Here is an 8841-nt window from a genome sequence, read left to right as displayed (position 1 = left end):
AAACGATTTTCCCATGTTGTTTTTTGGTTGTGGTCTGTGTTTATACATTTAGGCTATTAGTTGTATCCTACTTTTAAAGTCAAATCTTATGACAGATGAGATGGCACTTCAAACGATAAAATGCAGGTACATTTTGATTACTGCTGCACTACGATACCCATAGATAGACCCAATACATTGGTAACTGCACTACTTATACAGCTCATATACTGCTTATACTGTTCATACTGCATTCTATATTTATTCTGTTTATAATGTTACTGTTAATACATATATTGCTTATACTGCACTACTTATACTGCTCATATACTGCTTATACTGCTCATATACTGCTTATACTGCACTACTTATACTGCTCATATATTGCTTATACTGCTCTACCTGTATATATTGTTCACATTGCACTCCTTTTGCACTTCTGGTTAGACGCTAACTACATTTCGTTGTCTCTGTACTTGTACTCTGCACAATGACAATAAAGTTGAATCTAATCTAACACCTATTCATTGTCATGTTTTGATGGCATATTGTTCATTCTCATGTTATGATTTAGTTTGTGATTATACACACATTTTTAGCGTGATGATAGAGACCCACTACCAGACGAGTACAAAACATACACAAGTCACATGCAAATCCCTGCACTGCAGACGACAGACAACAACTGTCTCTGTACAACTAGTCCTGGACCTCCACTAATAGACAGATACAAAGAGAGCAGCATACAGTAGCAGCAGAGCCCAGAGGCGAGGCGAGGCAAGGCAAGTTTATTTATATAGCACATTTCATACACAGAGGCAATTCAAAGTGCTTTACGTAAAATAGATAAAAAGGAAAGAGCATGAAAAAAAATTAGAATAAAAACGCATAAAAGACATAAAAAAAGAATAAAAGTCACAGTGCATTTTAGGGTCACAGTGCAATTATTAGCGCCAATTTAGTTTCAATTTAAGGCAAAAGCGAAGCCCTTTTTTTTTTTAAGCCCATTTTTGAAAGTAGCCAGTGTTGGGGCTTATCCTAGATCTATGTGTAACATAATAACTGAGAGACCTGCAGCAGGGCAGGTCCTCATCACTGGCTGTCTGCTTTGAGCTGGTTGTCGTTGGACTCCTGGCAGCGGGACAGCAGCTTGAGTTTGATGGGCCGTATGGGCATCAGAGTGTTCTGTAGGTCCATCTCAATGGGGATCTGGTGAGAGTTGACACACAGTTAAAGTATGAAGGAACGAGTAAAACAGATGTCAGCGTTACACTATGAATGTTACCTAATACAGTGTCACTGTTACGTTCGGGTAGCATTGCACTATAAATTCAAATAAACTCAAACTCCTGGACAACCTCTCTTGGGTCGACATACATTAAAATGGCCCTATGAAGTCTCGAGGGAGTTTTGCAGAAATACAAATAGCTTTTTTTTAAATCTCACACTTCCATCATTTAGTAGGTAGCCTATACTGAGGATGATTGGCGCCTAGTACTGAAAAATGCAATCTGGGAAATTAAATGGGGAGTACATACTCATGCAGTACGCAAGTACAGAATTGTAGTATGGGGGTTCAAACCCGGGTCTCCCATGTGGAAGACACAAACGCTACTATTAAGCCAAGAGGACATCCTCAAGGTCTGAGGGCGACACTTCAGTTTACATGTCTCAGGCAGGGCTACCACATCACGCGAGTGTGATTCCAAAATCACCTCTGCTACATATAGAAACGCAACAAAGTCATAGGTACAAAATTATATTTACAATCATTGTATCATTATTTTGTCTCACCTCTGTCTCTTTGCAGACGGTGAAGTTGAACCTCTGTAGAATCTCCACCATCGCCAGTTTCAACAATACCAGAGCGAATCGCATCCCGATACAGTTCCGTGGGCCCAACCCGAACGGCATGTAGGTGTATGGGTCGATGCTCTCCTTGTTCTCCTTACTGAACCTACACACGGAGAGTTCAGAGGAGGAGGGGTTAAAGAACATATCAATTAAATCACAGTAATATGATGGTTATACATGGTTGAAGAAACCTGTTTGTGTTTGGTCGTCGCATTTAGGTTTGTTTTATGGTTGTTTGTGGAACACTGCTCTTATCGTTGCTGTTGTGATTGATATTGTGGTTGTGGTTAAGATGTGGCCCATTACCTCTCTGGTTTGAACTCCTCTGGGTCTTCCCACACATCGGGGTCACGGTGCAAGGTCCAGATGGGTATCATGACAACCATACCCTTGGGGATGGTGATGCCGCTGATCTCAACAGATTTCTTGGCGACTCTTTCAAGTCGATGGGGTACAACCTGAGAGACTCGTTGATCACGCTGTCTAGATAGTCTGCGTCAGAGCCTCGTACTGGAGAGGAGCCTGCACAGGGATATTACACTCACATGAGCACTAGTGATTGGTCGTTCACGTAGCCGTAGCCCAGAACTAACTCTTTTTCGTCGCAAATCTGAAGAGCTGTTAGTTTTTTGTGTTCTTTTTTTGGGAAATGAACACAGTACTGTACTTATTCTAATCTGCATAGCCTAATTTCATGACACCAATGATAGATGTACACAAGGATCAATCAGAAGTCAAAATGCCACTAAACTGCGCTGCTTTCCAATTCCAAGCAGTGGATTGACTGCTTGGAATACTGAATGTGCTATAGTCTATTATTTCCTATCACAGTCGACAGACTACAAGAAAACTGTCAGGTGGTTCAAATGTGAATAACTTGGTATCCATTCCATTAACTGTGGCCGGGCAGCACCGAACAGCCCAGAGAACATTACCATGGTGCTTTTGAATATTAGGTCCCTATCTGGCAAAACCTTTATTGATCTTATCTCAGAGCGAAAGCTGCACTGTAATGTTTTTATCTGAAACCTGGCTAAACATGAATGCATGTCAGTCTATTAGAAGTGGGGAAAAAATATATTTTCACTCTATTATTTATCTAGCCATGTCGCTTAGCAGATGAGAATTTCATGATGAATATGAATATGAATAGTACACCATCAACAGCTTCCTTCTGTGATAATGATTTAGTAACCAGCTTCAACACCAAACTAAGGGCAACTATCGACTCTGTAGCACCAGTCAAACTGAAAAAGGCTGTGGCCAAATTTAAAAGAATTTGCAGAAAGTCTCAGCTGACAAAAACTGCAGGTCCACCTTGATATTCTTCGAGAGCATCTTTCTGCTTTTAATAAGGCAATAAAAAAACGCCAAGACGGGATCATTTCTCAAAATTGATAATGAATCATAACAACTCAAACAGTGCTCTTTTCAACGATTGACAGCCTTATAAATCCCGCCCACAAGACACCTGGTGATCTGCTCTCCACCTACAAATGTGAGGAATTTGCAACATACTTCTGAGATAAGAGAACCAATGTTAGGTGAGGAGGATCACTCAGGCAAGACCTGAAGATGTGTTTGATGACTTGTTACCCCACCTTCCACCACATGGAAGCACTATGAACTCTTTTGCAGTGGTCATACAGAAATGCTCAGCAAAGTGGGGGTCTGTTCATCTGCACCTAAAACTACCATGGTGAAACCCCTCCTGAAGAAAAGTAACTTAGACACTTCAGTCCTTAGCGATTTTAGGCCAATCTCCAACCTTCCCTTTTTAAGCAAAAAAATAATAATTCTTGAAAAAAAGGTGTTCAAACTGTTAAATAATCTCCTTCTTCCCAACTGTACCTTTGACATGTTCCAATCTGGCTTTTGTGCCGATCATAGCACTGAGATAGCACTATGTTGTTAAGTTATTAACTAGGTTCTTAATGACCTTAGAATTAATTAATTAATGCTGATGCCAAAATGCTCTTTGTCCTTGTCCTGGTCAAACTGTCTGCACACTTAAAGACACTACTTACAGTAACACTAAGCACCAGGCAAAAAAACAAGGTGTTACCATTGACTCAGATCTTAATTTTGAAACCCATATCAAGAATGTGACTAAAACACATTTGTATCACTTAAAGAAGAGTAAGTAAGTTTGCCAGAAATCTGCCATCGTGGAGAAATTCTGTCTGAAGTTGTCCAAACAACAACATCCTCCCTAATAATAATATATCCCCCCGAAATGAACTTGCAGTGTTGGACATTAGCTGTTGTGTTTCTGCATGCACACACGATTGGGAGAGGCAGCCACCAGAGAAAAGTCAGTCTACTCCCCTAGAACACCCCTGGCACTCACAACATGTTTATATGCAAACCGAATGTCAGGTAGGACACTGCATTTTAAAAAGCGTGTTTTCCGAACCAAAACAGCGTTCGTAAATGAAATATTTATTCATAAGGGATTTATTATAAGGGATCTTGTTCCCTGATCGCTACCGATTAAAGATAGTCATTACAACCGTTAGGAAGCTTTTATAAAGCTTGAATATTACATGGACCTTTACAGAACACAGCTGTAAAGGTGCAACCTTTCCTCTCCCAGGCTGACACTGAGAGACGAATGCATGCTTGTATTACTAGCAGCCTTGATTACTGTAACACTCTCCTGTCTGGTCGACCAAAGAAAGCTCTTGGCAAATGATACAAAATGCAGCAGCACGAGTCAGATGGAGAGCACATATCACACAAGTCTCTGCACTGATTACCTGTTAGTTTTATAATTTATTTTAAGATAATTGTATTAGTTTAGAAATCACTCTATGGTCATGCACACCACTGCATGTCAGACATGCTTTTAAGGTATATACCCTGTAGATCCCTCAGGTCCTCAGGTACTGGCCTTTTAACTATTCTGAAGATTCCAACAACACCTATCTACTTCCTGTTTCAAATGAATAATACTGGGCAGAAGTCTGCACAGGGATGCTACAGACACATTAGCACACTGCAAAATACTGTCACCTATCTAACCATCTGTAGGAGTCTGCAGTGCACAGCAGTTACACACTCATCAGTACCCTCTAAAACACTGTCACTATCATGTCACTATCACACTGTCACTGTCACTATCACCTGTTCCACATGAATAGTACTATATAGGAGTCTGCAGAGCGGTTACCTTGTTGGGAAACACAGTGTCTATCTCCTCCTGCAGCTTGGTCATGATGTGAGGGTTGGTTGCCAGATTGTAGGCCAGGAAGGACAGAGAGCTACTGGTGGTCTCATAGCCAGCAAAGATGAACATCATTGCCTGGGACAAGATCTCATGGTCACTCAATCCTATGATGATGGGAGAAATGGGGTGGTAGGTGTGTTTGTAGGTATAGGTGTTTGAGGCAGGTACTGTATGTGTGTGTGTTAGATGCTAGTATACAGTGTGTGTGTGTGTGTGTGTGTGTGTGTGTGTGTGTGTGTGTGTGTGTGTGTGTGTGTGTGTGTGTGTGTGTTTAAGGCAGGCACCTTTACTCTGCTCCTCTCCCTTTGAGTTGCTGTCTTTCTGCGAGTCTATCATCAGCTGCAGGAAATCTACCCGACTCTGGAAGCAGGCTTACGTCAGATCAAAATCACATGAGAACTACCAGATGCTACCAAATCTCTACAATTGTATTACACAATACTGGCTGAAGATCGTATATTTGATCAGTTATATTTACATACCTTCCTGGTGCTAGCCACGCGATTGGACTTGATCTTCTGAAAGACAGCGTAGAAGAAATCTGTGACTGAGGCAGGGAATAGGGATACCTCCATGTTTGCCATAACAGGACCCATGAAGGGGAAGAATGCTGGACGGACAGGAAATGCCACAGTTACAAACAGGAACAGGAAATACCATGATACGTGACTCCAATCCTATTCAATGCACAGCCCTGTCCAGAAACAACTCCTAGGCTCTATCCCTAGACACTTCTGTATCCAATCCACTCAGATCTCCAAGTGTCCAGCATTTAGGAACTAGAGGTTGGTTCTGGACAGGGCCCATGTGTTTGTCAAATGAGTAGAGCGCAAACCATTGGCAGTGGGGTTTATGTCAGTCTAATCAATGAAATCAATAGCTTCATTTATTAAGCACAAAATGACTGAAAGCTATATGGGGGCAGTTGTACCGACTGTGAGGAACAGTGGGCTGAAGATGTCAAACTTGAGCATTTTCTTGATGTTGGTCACAAAGGGGTAGGAGGGGTTGTGGAGGGAGTCGATGTCAACACTGAATGAAGTGCTGACGACCACATCCATACTGTATGGTCCAAAGAACCTGGAACACAACCACACAATCTCTGACCACCAGAACCACAACCACAAAATTAAAGGGGGAGTTCACTGAAATGACAAATTCACCTTATCGTCTCGGAGATAAATACTCACTCTTTTAGTTCAATGGGCTCATCGTTATCGGTCGTCTTCTTCAGATTGCTGACCAAATTACCAGAGTGCTGCTTCATGATCCCGAACATCTGAGTTGGGAAGGATACATGGAAAAATATCATGATTGATACATGGATTAATATGTGCAAAACATGGGTTAATATCATGTTTGAAACAGGAATTATTTAAATGTTTATATAGCCTGAGAATATACATTCATACAGGATACATTATGTATATAGTCAAGGAATAAGTGACTCCAAAGATGAACTATTATTCTATACTCTGTCATCTGACCATTGAACTTATCGAAGATAAGATCAAATATACTTTATTGTCCCGGATGAAAATTTGTCTTGGATTAATTAATTAAAGTTGCTGCTTCACACAACAACAAACAACAATGAATACACACTATACACATAGTACAAATCACACACACACTCTCTCACACACACACACACACACACACACACACACACACACACGCGTCAGAGTTGTTAGTCATTCATTTATTTGTGTTGTATAAAGGAATGAATGAAAGAAGGAGAGGAGAGATGGGACTGTACCTCTTTGATCCGCCCACTGGTGAAGGAGGGAGACAGGACACTGCGGATCCGTCTCCATGCATCATCCTCAGCGATAAACACGGCGTCATACAGAGGCCCGTTGAGATAGAAATTCTAGAAAAATAATAATTATTATATACTGCAAGATTAACCTAATATTAATAATGCTATAATAACAATGATATTATCTATTTAAGGAGCCCTTATGTTTTTTTCCCCATACAACAACTTCAATTTAGCGTATTACCCTCCTGTTAGTGAAAAGGGAGTAGCATTCCTTGATGAGGATGGTTTTGATCATGGCTGTGTCCATGATACACAGGATGGGCTGACGGCCATCATAGATCCTACAGACCAGCAAAAACAAAGATAGTTAGATATACACTCACAGAGCACTTTATGAGGAACACTATACTAATACTGGGTAGGGCCTCCCTTTGCTCTCAAAACAGCCTAAATTCTTCATGGCATTGATTCCACAAGATGTTGGAAACATTCCTTTGAGATTCTAGTCCATGATGACATGATTGCATTACTCAATTCCTGCAGATTTTTCAGGTTCACTTTCAAGATGTGAATCTCCTGTTCTACCACATCCCAAAGGTGTTCTATTGGATTCAGATCCTGGGAAGGCCACTGAAGAACACTGAACTCATTGTCATGTTCATGAAACCAGTTTAAGATGACTTTTGCTTTGTGACATGGTGCATTATCATGCTGGCAGTAGCCATTAGAAGATGGGTCAATTGTGGCCATGAAGGGATGCACATGGTCAGCAACAATACTTAAATAGGCTGTGGCATTCAAGCAAATATACCGTGGATAGTGACAGACAGACCCATCACAGATCCTGCACTCTTAGAAAAAAAGTGCTACCTAGAACCAAAAAGGGTTCTTCTTCCACTGTCCCTTTGAAGAAACCTTTTGGGTTCCATGTAGAACCCTTTCCACAAAACGTTATACAGTACCGTGCGTAAGTAATGGGACAGTGAAGCATTTTTTCTTCTTTTTGGATTTGAAATAAAAACTTTTTTATTTTTCCCCAACGCGGGAGAATGATGCCCGTGATGGGCCTAACCCAAAACTCAAAGAATATCTCGCTGTCCCTCTCCTTAAATATCATTCCCAACAAAGGACAAGGTGTGAGATACATTACAATAGCAAAGCAATTGACAAATGGTGAAAGCTGAAAAATCTGAAACATAGTCAAAACCTTAGGCTTGCCAAAATCAAGCACTGATGAGCTCAGCAATCGCAAATGGCTGAGGCTTTACTGCAAGATGCAAACCACTAGTTATCCTTAAAAAGGATAGTCAGGTTAGAGTTTGCTAAGAAGTACCTAAAAAGCCTGCAGAGGTGTGGAAAAAAGTCTTGTGGACAGATAAGGTGAATATTATCAGAGTGATTGCTAGAGGAAAGTTTGGAGAAAAAAGGATCTGCCCAAGGTTTACAGCATACCATCTCATCTGTGAAACATGGTGGAGGGGATGCTATGGTTTGGGCATGTATAGCTGCCACTAGAACTTGCTAACTTATCATAATTGATGATGTTACTGCTGACAGCAGCAGCAGAATGTATTCTGAAGAAACATCTTGTCTGGTCGAGTAAAAGCAATGCTTCCAAATTCATTGGATGGCGCTTCATCAAACAGTAAGACAATGACCCAAAACATACTGCCATTGGAGCTAGGGAGATTTTCAGGGCGAAAAAGTGGAAAGTTCTTGACTGGCCATGTCAATCTTTGGATTTAAATCCTATTGAACATGCATTTCATTTTCTGATGGTAAGATTATGGGCAAAAAGACCTCAAAAACTGAAGATGGCTGGCCTGGCAGAATATCACCAGAAAAAATACCCAGCACCTGGTGGGGTCAATGGGTCCCAGACGGTTTGCATACAAAGTAGTGTCGACCAAATACTAAATATGAGTGCATAATTTCGACCATGTATACCAATACTAGACAAAAGAAAAGAAAATAATCTAGCAAAAGCAAACTATGTTCTGACAGGGTTTGACTC

The 8841-nt window shown here is 40.9% G+C and overlaps 1 pseudogene across 1 annotated transcript in view; it reads right to left on the bottom strand.

The window, feature by feature from the left end:
- Window positions 1-1722: 1722 nt before the first annotated feature.
- Window positions 1723-8841, bottom strand: part of LOC310824092 (cytochrome P450 3A27-like) — a 33375-nt pseudogene continuing 26256 nt past the window's right edge. Inside the window, exons 4-10 of the transcript in view lie at window positions 7069-7168; window positions 6822-6935; window positions 6253-6341; window positions 6001-6142; window positions 5006-5158; window positions 2140-2355; window positions 1723-1936 (exon numbers count right to left, since the gene is read on the bottom strand). The product of the transcript in view is annotated as a cytochrome P450 3A27-like (transcript). The remainder of the gene's footprint in view (window positions 1937-2139; window positions 2356-5005; window positions 5159-6000; window positions 6143-6252; window positions 6342-6821; window positions 6936-7068; window positions 7169-8841) is intronic.

Source organism: Argentina silus (assembly GCF_951799395.1).
Source record: "Argentina silus genome assembly, chromosome: Y".
In the NCBI taxonomy this organism is placed as follows: Eukaryota; Metazoa; Chordata; class Actinopteri; order Argentiniformes; family Argentinidae; genus Argentina; species Argentina silus.
This window is presented reverse-complemented; position numbering and strand designations above follow the sequence as displayed.